The sequence below is a fragment of the Coenobita brevimanus genome, chromosome 103 (genome assembly GCF_032717465.1).
Source record: "Coenobita brevimanus isolate Jiangsu-jjx chromosome 103, ASM3271746v2, whole genome shotgun sequence".
Lineage (NCBI taxonomy): Eukaryota > Metazoa > Arthropoda > Malacostraca > Decapoda > Coenobitidae > Coenobita > Coenobita brevimanus.
Window position 1 is genome coordinate 27,672,974 of NC_137056.1, and position 19,127 is coordinate 27,692,100.

Genomic DNA, 19,127 nt, shown 5'->3' on the forward strand with positions numbered 1-19,127 from the left:
TGAAAAAATTCAGAACAAAGCTGTTGGAATTATTAATATCCCTGCTATTACAAATAAACTAACTCTCCTACAACTAAGAAGGAATGTTGCCTCCCTTGCATTATTATACAGATACTTTTATGGCAAATGCTCAGACAAAGTTGCGTCCATTGTGCCACCTCTCCGTGCCTTCCCTCGTGCTATACGGGCATCTGGTAGCACTCATGACTGGAATGTCACACAGCCACATTGCTGAACTTCGTCCTATCAGAATTCTTTTATTCTCCAAACTGCATCTCTCTGGAACTCGCTTCCCCCGAGTTGTTTGCCCCAAAATTCCAACCGACAGCTGTTCAGGTCCAACTGTTACAGATACTTTATGAATGGAGGATGCCAGTAATCTGGTGTATGGATTATCATTTTTATTCATTTATTTTCCCTCCATCTGAGAGAGAGAGAGAGAGAGAGAGAGAGAGAGAGACGTGCGGGCTCTCACCGTCCACTTACATGATGTAGTGCTGCTTTCGGGTGCCTGCCCTTTCCTCTCTTCCTTCCTTCCTCTTCTGTCTGTCATTCCTTCATTCTTTCCTCTTCTTTCTTTCTACGGGTGACTCTACACTGAGTGACAATCCAAATGGTTTCCTGTACACCAGGAAACCACTTACTATTGTCGGTGGTAACCATATAGCCAAATTATGGCGCCTGGTGCTTTGGTGTGTAATTAAGGTGCTCGAATCGGATTTAGCCAGTGTAAGTTTTGTATCCAAGGGGTGGTTAGGGTTTACTGCGCACATAATGCCACTCAGGGATGAGTGAGGCTGGTCACTCTCATGTAAAATGTCACGACCAACTTGCCCAGCCCCAGGCTCCTATGCTCTTCATGGGACAACATAGGACTGGATGATATATATATATATATATATATATATATATATATATATATATATACTGTACAGAGAGAGAGAGAGAGAGAGAGAGAGAGAGAGAGAGAGAGAGAGAGAGAGAGAGAGAGAGATAGGCATAATATAACACAATGCTACATGTAACTATATAGCTATTGGTAACAATATGTAAAACAAATAGTTATGTCTGAGGTCTCCAGGAAGAGTTACAGAACACATCCCCTTGCCTAGACGAACCAGGAATGTCATTTCACATAATGTATATCCGCAACCTTCTTGTTCCAGACCATCAAGAATCCTTAACCATACGATGTATCTCAAACTTCTTCGTAGTCCAGACCAAGAATTTCATGACGCATCCAGACACGTGGAGTAACCAGCCCTAGTCAGGTAGTCCACGTGATAGGAAATTGACCAGACATACACATCCTCTCCACGCTGTATATAATGTCAGAGAGATTCCCTTCAGGTCAGAGAGAAAGAGGAGAGAAGAGCTAGAAGAGCTAGAGAGAAGATGTAACTCACTAATATAACTGTGCAATAAACTTTGTAACTCGAGTGCTGTAACTCTCCTCTTTGACACTACGTCTCACTACTTTATTCTGGCTGAGCTTAACGATCCATAATCGATTGCCCTATCTGCCTACAAGTACCAAAGACCACGTTATCTTGATTGGTGAACAGCGGTAATAATGAATCAGTTACGATATACTACACCACTCAGGATTGGTGGCGAGCGGCGAAAACAAACCACAATAAAGCTACGCCTTACGAGATTGTGCATTGATATCTTCCTCACTACGTTCACTTTACAGTGGTGGCGAGCTGTAAATGAAGCCGATTAACATCACAGCAGTCTACGACTACGCTCAATATGGCGACTTCAGGCAATCAAACAAAAAACAAACAAGCAAAGCAGAGAGCGAGAGCTGGCATCACATCAGTGCAGCTTAACTTTGTCCCTAATCACACCTAAACCACAACTCCATGATTACGAGAAACAATATCAACGATAAACTTCGCCTACCAACAGCTCTACAAACCTGCAAGATAATCTCAACAAGTAAGGAAAATCAAACACTACAAGTTAAGAAGTCGAAGAAGTGAACATGGAAAGTGAGAAAGGAGGAAGTGCATCTGTGTGTTGACCCAACATCAGCACATTTTCTCCCTCCTTGAACCTCCACCACTCTCCACCACGACCCCCACCTTCTCCACCACGACCGTCACCATCTTCTTCCTCACCACCACTACTACAGTGAGGCATGCAGGTCAGCATTGTCATCATTTGCTAAGGTCGTCATAACCCGTCAATCAGTCCGAGTGCCTGACAACACCAGCCTGCCATCCTGCACCTGCCTGCCTGCCAGCCTCTCTGCCTACCCTAGCAACGACACCGAGTGCTGACGCTTTCATACCAGGACCTGACCTACTGTACTTCAACCAAACCCTAAATGTAGTGACGTGTGTGACATCTGACCTCCACCACCAGGAAGAGGAGACCGAGTGTCTTGACCCCAGATGTAACTAACAATCAACAAACACTACGACTGTATCTTCGCTGCTGTTCTAGTGAGTTGATGATTCTAACCAGGATTGTATTAGTTAACACTTCACCACTTACATAACAATCCATAAAATACTGTCACTTACTTAACGAACTGAGCGATTAAATATATATATATATATATATATATGTATATATATATATATATATATATATATATATATATATATATATATATATATATATATATATATATATATATATTTATTTATTCATCATCATAAATATTACAAACTACACAGTAAGAGACAATTACACAATTTACACTTACATATGTGTTTTATAATTCTATTTTTTATGAGCAATGAAGAGAAAAGTAAAATATGATTCATTGTCTAATCCCATTCTGGTAAGTAAAGTTCCACAATTAGTGTCCAAAGGATCAACATTAACAGTGCCAAATACCCTGACACAAACACCAGAAAACGATCAACAAAATATAAATGCCGAAACACCATCAGAAACCCAAGAACGAGTGAAAAACCAGACTCAGGAAACAAAACATCTATCTATCTATTGCCAGACGCCTCAATCCCGTTTCGGGTGGCTACAAACAAATCGCCTCCACGTCGCCGTGTTCCCCGCCATTTCACTGCCCTGCTCCCAACTCACACACCTCTCTCTCATATACCTCTCAACCCCATCCCTTCATCTCATCCTCGGCCTCCCCCTCCCTCTTCCCTCCTCCATCTCACACACATACACTCTCTTCGTCAGTCTTTCACCCTCCATCCTCTCCACATGGCCAAACTACCTCAGTGTATTCCTCATAACGTTTCCTATCACATCCACATCCATACCACAACGCTCCTTTATATCCTATTCGTCAGCCTGTCTCTCCATGTGACTCCACAGGCTCCTCTTAAATAACTCATTTCCACTGCTCTCACTCTTGACTTGTGTCCTTCCAACAACGTCCAAGCTTCACTTCCATACGTTAGAGTTGGTATCACAATACTTTCATGTAGTAACTTTTTCACTTCCATGCTCACTTCCCTGTTTCTGATCACTGCTTTCAAAGAATCAGCAACCTTTCTTCCCTGCTGTACCCTTTCAAGCACTTCACCCTCCAAACCTCCATCCTTACTCATCACACTACCCAAGTACTTAAACGTACTCACATTTTCCAATTCCTCACCATCCAACCTCGCTGTACATTCACTGACTTCACCACTCTCAAAGACCATTACTTTTTTTTTTTTATGTGAGGAAGAAGGAACCAAAGGCAATGAGCCCACAAAACTGTTCCTTCGAAGAGAAAAACAAAATACAAGAGAGTGCCAAATTCAAGATCCATTCATTTCGAGATGCCTGGACACACTGCATTTGAAAGACTGGAGATCATAGGAAGCAGGAAATACAGACAGAGGGAGACAGTTCCAGAGTTGACCTGTTGCATAAATGAAGGACTGGGAGTAACGGTTTACTCTTGCATTAGAGAGTTGGACAGAAAAGGGGTGAGAGTTTGCTGCTAGACGGGTGCTACGCGCCCATCGTAGAAGTGGAGGAATGCATGCAGACAGTTCAGAGGAAAAGTGACCATTGAAGTAGCGATAGAAAAGAGATAAAGATGCAACATTGTGGCGAAGAGACAGAGGTTGAAGGGAGTCAGTAAGAGGGGGAGAGCTAATGAGACGAAAAGCCTATGACTCCACCCTATTGAGAAGAGCTGTATGTGGGGAGCCTCCCCACACATGAGAGTTGTACTCCACACAGGGGCAGATAAAACCCCTGTATAGAGTCAACAATTGTGCAGGGGCAAAGAAGGAACGGAGTCGGCCTAGCACACCCAATCGCTTGGAAGCAGATTTTACAAGAGATGTAATATGATCTTTCCAAGACAAGTCCTGAGCAAATGAAACCCCAAGCATGTTCAACGATGCTGCAGGATTAAGTTGAGTATTATTAAACATAAGTGGGTATACCTGTGGAAGATTTTGTCAGGTTGATAGGTGCAAAAGCTGAGCCTTTGATGCATTAAAAACAACCAGATTATTTTTACCCCAGTCAGAGATACGAGCCAAGTCAGACATTAGGTGTGCCATAGCCTCATCCCTTGCCTGTTGATGTAACTGCTGAGATGGACGTTGTGGGAATCGAATGGAAAGGTGAAGGGTGGAATCATCAGCGTATGAGTGGATAGGGTTAGATGTACAGCTTAGAAGATCATTGATGAATAAAAGGAAGAGAGTTGGTGATAGGACAGAGGCCTGAGGAACACCACCGTTAATAGATCTAGGAGAAGAACGATAGCCGTCTACAACAGCGGCTATAGAACGACCAGAAAGGAAGCTAGAGATGAAGGCACAGATAGAAGGATAGAAGCCGTAGGAAAGCAGTTTGGAAATTAAAGATTTATGCCAGACTCGATCGAAAGCCTTTGAGATGTCAAGTGCAATTGCAAAGCTTTCGCCGAAGTCCCGAAAGGAGGATGACCAGGAGTCTGAAAAGTAGGTGAGAAGATCGCCTGTGGAGCGTCCCTGACAGAACCCATACTGACGATCAGGAAGAAGGTTGTGATAGGAAAGATGCTTTAAATTTTTTCTGTTAAGAATAGACTCAAAAACTTTTGAGATACAGGATGTTCAAGCAATTGGACGATAGTTAGAGGGTTGGGAATGGTCACCCTTCTTTGGGACTGGCTGAATGAGAGCAAACTTCCAGCAAGAAGGAAAGGTACAAGTTGACAGACAAAGGTGAAAGAGTTTGCCTAGGCAGGGTGTATGCACAGAAACACAATTCTTGAGAACAACAGGAGGGACTCCATCAGGCCCATATGCCTTATTAGTACTGAGGCCAGCAATGGCAGAAAAGACATCAGCTGAAGAAATTTTAATGTTAGCCATGAGGAAGTCAGAGGGGGAAAGTGATGGAGGAACAGCACCGGAATCATCTAAAGTGGAATTGGAGAAGAAAGTCTGAGCGAAGAGATCTGCTTTATCAGTAGAAGAAATAGCTACAGAGCCATCAGAGTAGAAAAGAGGAGGGAAGGATGATGAGGTAAAGTTGTTAGAAAGGTTTTTGGCAAGGTGCCAGAAGGAGCGGGAAGAGTTCGAGTTAGAGAGTTGAGAGCATTTTGTACGGATGAAATTATTTTTAGCGGAGCGAAGAACAGACTTAGCATGATTCCGGGCAGAAATGTATAAAAGATGTGATTCAGGGGTGGGTTGGCTCCTGTACCTTTTATAGGCCCTCTCCTTGTTGCGGACAGCATTAAAACAAGCGTGATTAACCCGCCCCATCCCGTCGACGTATGGATATGTTGCAACGATTTGCATTCGCCAGTCCTGGCGACGTACCGGTACGTTGTGCAATTGCAAGATCCTTAATTTGCACAATTTTCAATTTTCGCGCGTGATTTTTCATATTTATACACGGGACACCTTCCTCTATTCCTCTACAAGATGCCAAGCAGGGACAATGTCTTACACCGCATAACCTCCCCCCTCTCCCCATCACACCATTGTCTCGGTAATTCACCTGTTACCAGTGACCTGGCCAGTAAAGATATTCAGGGCCAGAGTGATTCCCCAATCGATGACAATGTGGAGGACAATGTTTACATAGCATTAGAAGAAGAAACAGTCAGAAATAATGATCAGGTAATGTGGCAAAAAAAGGTTAGGTATGGTGATTAGTTAGTGAGTGAAACAATGCTTATAATGCCTTTATTACTGCTTGAAAACCAATATACTCTCATACTACATATAAATTCGTACCAAGTAAATAAATAAATACCGTTTATGAGTGGATAAAATAGTTACCGTCCCATAGAACTCGTTTTCTTTGGTGCCAGCATGTTAGAAAACCCAGTCAGGTAAGGAGGAACTCGTACCTGGATTGAGTATTTTAAACCTCAGGTGAGCAATTTCTCTATGAATTTTCGATGTTTCTTACCAAAAGAGAAGGTTTTAGCCAAAAAAATTTTTTTCGAAAATACCTCGGGATTGGGGGATGTCGGAGGTGCGGAAAACCTCAGGACGTGACGGGTTAAACCAAGGCTTTCGTGCATTAGACAAAGGATATGAGAAAGGATTGTATGCTTCCATGCCCAAGAGAATAACCTCTGTAATGCGCAAGGCACACCCAGATGGCTCCCGGCCATGGAAGCAATAATCGTTCCATGGAAAGTCAAAGAAGTACTGCCTGAGGGCCTCCCAATCCCCAGCTCCAAAGTGCCAGAGACAACGTTTTTTTGGAGGGTCTGCAGGCCGTACCGGAGCGATAGGACAGGTTAAGGTGATAAGGTTGTGATCAGAGGAGCCCAACAGAGAGAGAAGATTAACAGTGTAAGGAGAAGGATTAGTTGTAAGGAAGAGATCAAGTATGTTGGAGCTCTCTCCAAGGCGGTCAGGGATACGGGTAGGGTGCTGTACAAGCTGCTGTAGGTCATTAAGGATAGAAAAGGTGTAGGCTTGTTCACCAGGTGGATCAGTGAAAGGAGAGGAGAGCCAAAGGTGGTGATGAACATTGAAATCTCCAAGAATGGACATTTCAGAGAAAGGAGAAATGGATAGAATGTGTTCCATCGTAGAAGTAAGATAGTCAAAGAATTTTTGATAGTCAGTAGAATTAGGAGATAAGTAAACAGCACAGACATATTTAGTCAGAGAATGACAGTAAAGCCGAAGCCAGAGTGTAGAGAATTCAGAAGAATCGAGTTCAGGAACACGAGAGCAAGATAAGTTGTTGCATATATATACACAACAGCCACCTTTGGCTTTGAAATTAGTATAGAGAAAGTAGAAGGATACAGAAAAGGGTTTGCTGTCAGTTGCCTCAGATAGCTGAGTCTCAGTTAGGAAAAGAAGATGAGGTTTAGAGAAGGAGAGGTGGTGCTCAACAGAGCAAAAGTTAGAGGAAAGGCCACGAATGTTGCAGAAATGAAGAAGAGAGTCAGACAGAGGTTCCAGGCACCTTGAGCTGTCACCGGAGAGGGGCTGAAGGTGGGGGCATTTATGGTCCCCCCCCCGGGGACTCCGAGGCTATGTTATTTGACGCCATTTTTTGAAAATTTTGAAAAGGAAGTGTGGTGTGTACTGTGCATGTAGTTTGGTGTTGATAGTTGGAGAAACTTGTATTGGAGAGCATGCTGGTCTACTCTCTGTGTTACTGAGACACTGAAAAAGTTCATTCATCTTTAGATTACGTTTCTTACACACTCTCCCAAACTCATCCATCAAACCTTGCAGCTCCCCTTCGCCTTCACTCAACAACACAGTATCCTCTGCAAACAACAGTACAGGGAGTTTCCAAACACTATCCTCTCTCACCAGGGCCACTCCAGCATCCACTACCCTACCTTGTACCTCTTTTATTACCCCATCCATGTACAGAATGAACAACCTTGGAAACATGACACAGCCCTGTTTCAACCCAACCTTCAAAGAGAAAAATTCACTCGGTTCACCATCCACACACACCGCAGTCTTAGCACCATCATACATACTCTTCACAGCATTCAACAACTTCCCATCTACTCCATATATTCTTAATACTTTCCACAATCCTTGTCTATCCACCCTGTCATATGCTTTCTCCAAACCCATGAAAGCCGCATACAACTTCTTTCCCTTCTCTAGAAACTTTTCCACTAAAGATCTAATAATGAATATTTGATCTACACAACCTCTTCCCTAGCTAATACCTCCCTGTTCTTCTCCAAAAAATTCCTCTGTTCTTTCTCTACCTCTGTCAATAAGTATCCTACCATACACTTTTCCTATTATACTAAGAAGACAAATGCCCCTATGATTACCACACACTTCCTTTTCCCCTTTTCCTTTGTACAAGGTGTAGTGCCACACATTTGATATTCATGTATGTGTTTAGTAATACTGTAATTTTAAGTTAGATAGGGTGTAACCTAAATATTAGTTTATAAGTTCCTACCCTAAGTAGTAATTCATATGTTAATGATTAATGTAGGGTTAACTATTTTTACATGTATGTATCTCTGTATCTATGCAGTGGGTGATGTAATTGTGGATGTTGAGCTATGGGAATTCCTCAGTCAAGCCGAGTAATGAAAGACACATGCGAGCAGCTTATCCCCTCCCTTTATGCGTCGTTGCCGGGCGCCGAGTTTAAACCTTAAACAGAGTAATGAATATACAATTCTTTCCGTAACCTAGTTGTGAAATGTTTGCTAATGAAGCTGCTAGAACACAAGTATGTAAGATTAGCAGTCCAAAAGGCCTAAATAATGTCATTTGTGAGGATTTAAAGTCCCGTTTATCTTGGCCGTCACTAGATGGCATGAGCTGCTCTCAGATTCAAATTGAGATAGTGATAGAATCAGTATCTAAATTAAGTAAGGAATAAATCCCAAATTTTCCCCAATTCAATCAAAAGTCTTGTCGTCATGGGTACACTGCTAAATAAATAGTAAAGAGAATTAAAACCCATCATATCGCAAAAACACAATCTCATTTGAGCTAGCAGTGGCGTCCTGTGGTGCCCGACAGGCCCCACTTGCTGCCCAGACATCGTGTGTAACAGACGTTCGTTTAGGTGAGTCGTCCACATTTCTTCTTCCTCCCCCTCTTTTTCTTTGTTTAATCCTTACTTATTATGAACTATGTGAAGTAATATTGTTGAGAGTTTAACGTAGAGTGACTTGCTGCCCAGACATCGTGTGTAACAGACGTTCGTTTAGTCCCCAGACACCGGCGGCGACGTCAAAGTGTGCACGAGGCCTCCTAGTGGTGTTGCCCGTAGACTTTTTACATACACATTTACACTACCCACGAAGTATTTTACAAACCGAAAGTAGTTGATATGTATTTAATGATCCTATCAAGTGAACTTCTTTTTTTGTAAATAAGGAATAGAAATATGAAAGTGATATGTTCTGTAACGGAAAGGAAAAAAAATTCAAATTCATTAACTGTTCTCTTTCTTTAAAATTAGTTTATTAGAAAAATTATAATCAGGAGCGTGGAAGGGAACTTACTGATTGTGAGCAATAATGTGATATTTGAGTTGTACCTCGAAGCTAAACAAGCCCGAGTGATTGGGGTGTTCCTGGTGATTATATTTCTTTTTTTTTTTAATTATTTACTCGAGGCTAGACATGCCCGAGAGGTTATGTATTCTCTAGTGACTATATAACATTGTTGATGATGAACTGTAAATGATACTGACGATGTGGGAATGGAGAAAAGTACACGAGGAGAATATATTATATGGGTGAAAGATGAACACAAATAATCATTCTTATTGATTCGAGGCTATGCCAGCCCGAACAGACAATTCATGCCGGTAGAGAAAATGTCCCTGTCTTGAGGCCATTGTTGAGCCCAAGAGTAACGGCCAAAAGGAAAGTAAAGTACAACAACTCCATACCTCGCGTATACCAAATTGTTAGTATGGTAATAATGTTAGAGGAATGATCACCCAAAAGCCTTAGTAACCTTTACAATCTTCTCTCATACTAAAAAGGGTCATGTAATAAAAAATGTTTTTGTGGAAATTAACAGAATTATTACAGTAGAGTAAAGTATATAGCATTTTCTTTTCTTTATTAGTATACCTAATCAAGGAAATTATGTCCTCAAGCCAAATTCACTCCCCTTCCAATTCAAGATTCCTTCGCTGAGGGAACGACAACCACCTGAGTACCGACTAAACCTAAATCTCGGCCAAAAACTACAAACGCTACCACAATTCATTCTTTTCATAAATATTTACCATCCACTATACTAAGTCGAGTACCACTTGTATATCCATGGGTGAGTTGATCAATACCCACAACAGGTAAGAAAATACATACCCCTATCATCATTACACTGGTGTTAGCCAGTGGCATAAAAATTCTTAGCATCACACTGGTGAATACCGGTGGGATAACAGGTCTTTACCATTACACTGGTGTCAACTGGTGGGATAAAGTTTCAGGTTTTACACTGGTGGCAATAGCGGTGGGATACTCATCGTTCCCAAATTAGTGGCGTTGGTGAGAAAGTGAAGGGTAGCGAAGCGCAAAAAAAAAGTAGAGAGGATGTTAAGGGTAGCATTGGTCGGTCATTCCCAAATACCTCCGCAACTCGATGTGCAGGACGTAGAAATCAGAATTTTTCGAGCAAGCGGAGGCAAGGTTAAAAATTTCTTTCAGGACTCTCGGCTAAATTCAGTATTGGAGTGGGAATGTGATCTTATATTTTTGTGGATTGGAAGTGATGACATTGATGAAAATACCACCCCCCAAGAGATTTTCCATAGAATAAAGAATGTTACCAGGGAGCTGGAGGAACAATGCCATGCCACGGTGATTGTCAGGTAGAACCAAGAGTGTACCAGGGAGCAAGTGCTCCTATTTCATCTGAGAATTATAACACAGTAAGGAACTCGATCAATAAGAAAATTCGTCGAAAATTACCAAATAAGAACCTGCAATTCAACAAGGCTTACTATAGTTATAACCTGGCGGACGGAGTACACTGGAGTGGCGAAGTGAGAGAAGTAGATGCCAAATTTGTCAGAGTCATTGAGTCCTACAGAGATGATGGAAGTGATTAGACCTATTTAAAGTAAAAAGAGACTATTTCAAAATTTAATTTCCCCTTTTTTTTTGTAAGAATAGTACATTAGTCACCATGTCTCTATATGGACAGTTGTTTCCTCAGACGCAGCCGGAAGCTGATCGTCACAAGTAGGGCGAGATCATGTAACCATTCAATTGGATGAGGCTGAGGAACAGTTCGGTGCTACTAACAGAACGCTGCTTTCACACTCGACCCCTTGTTCACACATTATGAGTTCACACCACTCTCACAAAACCACGCGATATCCCAATTTTGGAATTGAATCAGCTACAAGGGATAGAAGCTACATCTCGCCTCGAAATGTTTTGTGAGGCGGTGGAACAGACTCATACTAGCAACGCAACTAGAATCCAGGTTGCCAAGAGTCGAATGGGTTCTGAATTGGCCACTTTTATTCATAATTATCAAAAGAAACATTTTGCACTGTCATGGCCCAAGCTTAAAAAATTCTTGAATGCGGAGTTTGCCATCGAGCTGAGTGTAGATCGAGCTTGGCAAGAGTTAGAGAACATGACCTATGATTGGGAGGAATCACCCCAGGCGTTCGTACATAGGTTCATGTGTAAGCATGCGGCTCTCGAAACAAAGTTCCCGAAAGAAAAGTTTCCCTCGCGAGATAAACGGATCAAGAAGAAACTGTGGTATGGTCTTCCGCTTGAGTCTAGGGAAAAATTGGAAGGTTACCTTGATGACGTATATCCACTCCGTAAATTCATTGACAGGATCGAAAATGAAAGGCAGCTTCTCGAAGAGAGGTATACCACCAGAGTTAATGCAATGCCGGATAGAGACAATAAAAGTGAAAATCCCTCAGATACCAATGTAGTTGATAATCCACCAAGACCATCCCATGATAACTGCCAATCCGAGTCAGACAAGGAAGTGACTGAATTGAGAGCTCAATTAAGGGATTTGAAAACAAATTTAGAACAACTCAATCAAAAACAATCTACTCCTGAAACACCGAGGCGAAAATACTGTAGTCATTGCTTGAAGAGTTCACACACGTTGCAAGAATGTTGGGCCAAACCACCACCAGGCCATTGTTTTGATTGCCGTAGGTTGGGATGTCGTAGAGGCAGTAATGATTGCCCAGGGCGCATAAACCGCAGCACAGTGATGCGGGGCAATAACAGATTTCACCCACCCAGTCCAAATGCGAGGCAGACCGCCACTCAAAGTTCCCTCATCAGGCTATTTGACTAACCGCAGGTATAACATCGCCCACAATAAGTGTCAACGTGAATAATAAAATAGTGGAAGCTGTTGTTGACACAGGGAGTGGATATACCTTACTTAAAGAGGCCACTGCGAAGCGGTTAGGAACAGAAATAAACACGAGGAGAAATCCACCGAGATTACAGGGAGTCACAGGAGCGCCACTCCGTATCCTGGGTATGGTCAAAGTAAATATCAGAGTGGGAGATGAGAAAGTTCATCAACAGTGGTGTCCAGTCGTTCCGAACGCCTATTTGACTACTGAAATGTTGTTGGGATGTGATGTCCTCGGACAATCTCCGTTGATCTGGAATGGTGCACAATGAGCGCTAATGTGGGGAGGAGCCCCGTACGTCGTGAACTACGTTCCGCGGCGAAAAGGAAAAGTTGAACGAGTCCAGGCCACACCTATCAGAGCCGTCAGGAACCCTCAACAGTTGAAACAAATTAATCTTGTAACAGTAGAGAGACTCACCCCATATCAAACCAAATTCATTGCCGTGCCAGTGAGTGAGGAGCCTAAAACCACTTTACTATTTTACCTACAAGCACGTTTCAGTCACAATAGTCACCCTTACTTATTGCGGGTGAATTCAGAGGGCCTAGTCTATTTGCCTCTCAATAACAGAGCCAAACAAGACAAACTGTTTCGGATAGGTACCATTCTAGGCTCATATGAAATCATTGATGACCCTCCTGTAAGTCCAGTCAACTCAGTAACCAAAATCCATAATGACCTGATCCCTACCAGTGATCGAACTGATGAAAGCGGAACTCGTGTTCAACGACTCCGAAAGCTAATTGACGAACAGACATGGCCACACTTAGATTCAGCTCAACAAGAAGAATTAGCTAACGTAATTCTGCAACACGATCCTCTCTTCATTTTGGAAAAAGGAGAACTAGGAACCATCAGCGGTCCCTCCGTTCACATTAAAGTAGCAGATCCACAGCCCAGCCGTGGACCTATCTATCGATACCCTGAACAAGCTAAACAGGTGATCGCTGAAATGTTGCAAGACATGGAAGAGAGAGAAGTTATTGAAAGATCAACAGCTGCCTGGTTATCTCCTATTGTATTAGTTAACAAGCCGGACGGCAGCAAGCGCATGTGTTTAGATTATCGCCACGTGAATCAACACCTAGCCACGGATATCTATCCACTGCCCAGACTGGAAGAGTTAGTCGAGCAGGCCGCAGGTCATAATTACTATGTGACTCTTGATATGCGTGAGGCATATTTTCAAATCATGTTGGACGAGGAAAGTCGTGATTTAACCACATTCAGTGATGGAGTCACACTTTACAGATTTAGGCGCTTACCATTCGGACTAAAATGTTCACCAGCCATATTTTCCCGACGAATGCAGGACATTCTTACTCCATTGTTGAAGCAAGGATGGGTAAAGAATTATTTGGACGATTTGATAATTTGGGCTGATGACTTCTCCATGTTGAGTCGCTTACAGCAACTATTCACTTTACTCTCACAGAATGGGGCCAAGTTAAATTTAAGCAAATGTACATTTGGGTTAAAAGAAGTAACTTTTCTTGGCCATAAAATCTCAGCGGCCGGGAGTACGCCGGACCCAAAAAACATAGAGGCTATCAACAAAATGAAAAGACCCACCAAAGTAAAAGAAGTCCGGAGATTCCTTGGAATGTGCGGATTCTACCGAAAACACGTACCTTCGTTCGCAAAAATAGCAGCTCCCCTAACTAACTTAACCAGATCCAGAGTAGCGTTCGAATGGTCAGATGAGTGTCAATCCGCTTTTGATCAATTGAAGTCGAGCTTAGTGAATGCGCCAGTATTGGTAAGAGCTAACGTGACTCGACCATTCATTGTAACCACCGACGCGAGCAACACTCATATTGGCGTATTGAGTCAGATCCAACCAGACAACTCCAACTTGCCAATTGGTTACTTTTCCAAAAAGCTCAATCCTTGCGAGAGGAAATATTCCGCAACAAAGAAGCATTAGCAGTTGTTCTCACATGCCGCAACTTTCACCATTACCTGTGGGGTTCCCACTTTACTATCTTGACAGATCATCAACCGCTTACCAGTATATTTAAGCGAAAAACCAAATCCCCACGTATGAACAGATGGATTCTCGAGATGCGTGAGTACGACTACAATGTGCAGTACGTCAAGGGTAAATATAATGTAGTCGCTGATCAACTATCTAGACCTGTCAGAGTGATATTCCACTAGTCAGAAACCAACTGGCTTGGATTTAGTCGAGACGAGATGAGAGCTAAGCAACGAGAAGAACCCATGTGGGATGAGTTAGTTAAGTACTTGCGTAGTGAGAAGCTCCCTGCTAAAAGACTACCGAAAGCCATGTTGAGCCAGTTCGCATTGATTGACGAACTATTATATTTTGCCCGTGAAACAAGTGATGGTAGCATCCAATATTGTTTGGTGATTCCTAAGTCAATCAGTAGAGAAGCAATCAAACACGCGCACGAAACCTCAGGACATCTAGGTCAGAAGAAATCTATTAAGAAAGCCGAAGAACTATTCTATTGGCCAAATCTAAAGGTAGGTGTATGCGAGTATGTGTAACAGTGTCCCACTTGTCAGAGATTCAAAGGTGAAACTGGGTTGCAGCAACCTTGGAAAGGTTTCCCGCCTGTAAGTAAACCATTGGAACGTATCGGGATTGACTTGACTGATATGGTTGCTGGATGTCAGGGTTACCGCTATGTCCTTACTGTGATAGATCATTATAGTAGATTCGTCAAATATTATCCCATCAGGGATAAACATACACAACACATCATACACTGTCTTGGGCAATACTTCACCGACTTTGGGACGCCACGAGGTAAAGTGCTGGACAACGGCGGAGAGTTCACGAGTGGAGAGTTCAAGAAGTTCTGCAGGAGGAACCAGGTGGACTTGTTCTACGTCACCCCTTATCATCCCCAGGGAAATTCCACCACTGAAAGGATGCATCGGACTATGAAAAGCATCCTAGCATCTCTCTGCAATGGACATCCCTTACGTTGGCCTCAGCTGCTTCAAACGTGTCAAACCGTCATGAATCAAGCGGTGCACTCGAGCACGGGACAACAACCTTATTATGCCTTCTTCTCACGCCATTCCCCTCGCCTCATTGGTACCTTATTGCCATCTGTGGATGCAGAGGATGACGACCTGGCGATAGCACACACTCTCATAAAGGATACGACCCAACGGATGACGAGGCGATACCGGGAGGTGGCCAACAGGCGGAGGAGAGCCCAGAAGGTTGAAGTCAACAGTTTGGTGTGGGCGAAAAAAGAGACCATACAGCCGGGTACCTGTAGAAAACTGAATGCCAAATGGGACGGTCCATATAAAGTGATTGAAGTACTGCTAGATGGAAGTGTTTATATCATTGAAAATGTATTTAGTGGAAAAAAAATACAAAGGGCTGCAGAAAAGGTAAAACCATATTACGGTACCGAGGAATGGCTCTTAGAACCGCTGCAACAGGAGCTCGCCCCGGAGCCCGAAGATGAGCGATTACCGCCGCGAGTGAGGACTGCCCCTTGGAGACTCATAGAGGAGTGTTAGAAAAGTGGACAAGTGCATGTGACGAATGTTGTGAAACATAACTGCTTAAAGTTATGTTCCGGGTGGACTCATCCCCGAGGAGAGGGTGTAAAAAGAAAAAGAGAGAAGAGTTCCTGTTCGAACCGGGAAGTGCCTTACTTCGAGGGGAGTGGCCAATCCCCTCACCTTACAGTTAGCACGGTTTGTGAGGTAGTGGAGTCTTCAGGACAGAATGAGCGCTCACCTCTTGCGGGCAGAAAGCTGGAAACGAAAGGACTGAGTGAATGTGATTGTGAATGGAAGAGTGTAAGGAAGCGCCTCCCGTGGTGATCTCAATCTCGAGAGACCCTGTCGAGCTCAGGTGAGCGACAAGCTATCCTCCAAAACCTGAGGCTGACTGGGGCATAAATTCCCTCAAAACATCTCGAGTAAGGAGTGATCATACCTCCTAATGTAGTGCGTAAGCGACCTTCCGAGGTACGCATCAGGTGTTTAATGTGGACCGACAGGTGCCACCGATTGTGGGGAAAGGTATTCCAATTCTAAGTGTTCATAGCAGTTATCAGAGTAACAACATTCCATCCATGCACATGTCATAGAAAATTGACTTGGGTAAAATTTGTTTTCCGAACGTGGGAGCCGTGTAGTGCCACACATTTGATATTCATGTATGTGTTTAGTAATACTGTAATTTTAAGTTAGGGTGTAACCTGAATATTAGTTTATAAGTTCCTACCCTAAGTAGTAATTCATATGTTAATGATTAATGTAGGGTTAACTATTTTTACATGTATGTATCTCTGTATCTATGCAGTGGGTGATGTAATTGTGGATGTTGAGCTATGGGAATTCCTCAGTCAAGCCGAGTAATGAAAGACACATGTGAGCAGCTTATCCCCTCCCTTTATGCGTCGTTGCCGGGCGCCGAGTTTAAACCTTAAACAGAGTAATGAATATACAATTCTTTCCGTAACCTAGTTGTGAAATGTTTGCTAATGAAGCTGCTAGAACACAAGTACGTAAGATTAGCAGTCCAAAAGGCCTAAATAATGTCATTTGTGAGGATTTAAAGTCCCGTTTATCTTGGCCGTCACTAGATGGCATGAGCTGCTCTCAGATTCAAATTGAGATAGTGATAGAATCAGTATCTAAATTAAGTAAGGAATAAATCCCAAATTTTCCCCAATTCAATCAAAAGTCTTGTCATGGGTACACTGCTAAATAAATAGTAAAGAGAATTAAAACCCACCATATCGCAAAAACACAATCTCATTTGAGCTAGCAGTGGCGTCCTGTGGTGCCCGACAGGCCCCACTTGCTGCCCAGATATCGTGTGTAACAGACGTTCGTTTAGGTGAGTCGTCCACATTTCTTCTTCCTCCCCCTCTTTTTCTTTGTTTAATCCTTACTTATTATGAACTATGTGAAGTAATATTGTTGAGAGTTTAACGTAGAGTGACTTGCTGCCCAGACATCGTGTGTAACAGACGTTCGTTTAGTCCCCAGACACCGGCGGCGACGTCAAAGTGTGCACGAGGCCTCCTAGTGGTGTTGCCCGTAGACTTTTTACATACACATTTACACTACCCACGAAGTATTTTACAAACCGAAAGTAGTTGATATGTATTTAATGATCCTATCAAGTGAACTTCTTTTTTTGTAAATAAGGAATAGAAATATGAAAGTGATATGTTCTGTAACGGAAAGGAAAAAAATTCAAATTCATTAACTGTTCTCTTTCTTTAAAATTAGTTTATTAGAAAAATTATAATCAGGAGCGTGGAAGGGAACTTACTGATTGTGAGCAATAATGTGATATTTGAGTTGTACCTCGAAGCTAAACAAGCCCGAGTGATTGGGGTGTTCCTGGTGATTATATTTCTTTTTTTTTTAATTATTTACTCGAGGCTAGACATGCCCGAGAGGTTATGTATTCTCTAGTGACTATATAACATTGTTGATGATGAACTGTAAATAATACTGACGATGTGGGAATGGAGAAAAGTACACGAGGAGAATATATTATATGGGTGAAAGATGAACACAAATAATCATTCTTATTGATTCGAGGCTATGCCAGCCCGAACAGACAATTCATGCCGGTAGAGAAAATGTCCCTGTCTTGAGGCCATTGTTGAGCCCAAGAGTAACGGCCAAAAGGAAAGTAAAGTACAACAACTCCATACCTCGCGTATACCAAATTGTTAGTATGGTAATAATGTTAGAGGAATGATCACCCAAAAGCCTTAGTAACCTTTACAATCTTCTCTCATACTAAAAAGGGTCATGTAATAAAAAATGTTTTTGTGGAAATTAACAGAATTATTAAAGTAGAGTAAAGTATATAGCATTTTCTTTTCTTTATTAGTATACCTAATCAAGGAAATTATGTCCTCAAGCCAAATTCACTCCCCTTCCAATTCAAGATTCCTTCGCTGAGGGAACGACAACCACCTGAGGTACCGACTAAATCTAAATTTCGGCCAAAAACTACAAACGCTACCACAATTCATTCTTTTCATAAATATTTACCATCCACTGTACTAAGTCGAGTACCACTTGTATATCCATGGGTGAGTTGATCAATACCCACAACAGGTAAGAAAATACATACCCCTATCATCATTACACTGGTGTTAGCCAGTGGCATAAAAATTCTTAGCATCACACTGGTGAATACCGGTGGGATAACAGGTCTTTACCATTACACTGGTGTCAACTGGTGGGATAAAGTTTCAGGTTTTACAAAGGGAATAATTATACCTGACTTCCAATCCTCCGGGACTCTACCTTCCTCCCAAGCCAATCTGCACATTTTCCACATCCATTCTACTACTATCTCTCCTTCATGCTTCAGCATTTCACCACACACTCCATCAATTCCTGGGGCTTTCTCCAATTTAACTTTCTTCATTGCTTCCACACTTCTATCCTATTGATTTCTTCCTGTCTTCTCACCTCCCTCCTTCTCCCAGCCATTCCCCAGCCACTTATACTCGCATTATTTCCATCCTGTATGTTCAACAATTCCTTAAAGTGTTCTCTCCATCTGCTCACTTTTTCTCCCTTCTCCACTAGTAATCTACCATTTTTATATTTCACTCTGTCTTTGAGAGAGGTGAAGTCAGTGAATGTACAGCGAGGTTGGATGGTGAGGAATTGGAAAATGTGAGTACGTTTAAGTACTTGGGTAGTGTGATGAGTAAGGATGGAGGTTTGGAGGGTGAAGTGCTTGAAAGGGTACAGCAGGGAAGAAAGGTTGCTGGTTCTTTGAAAGCAGTGATAAGAAACAGGGAAGTGAGCATGGAAATGAAAAAGTTACTACATGACAGTATTGTGATACCAACTCTAACGTATGGAAGTGAAGC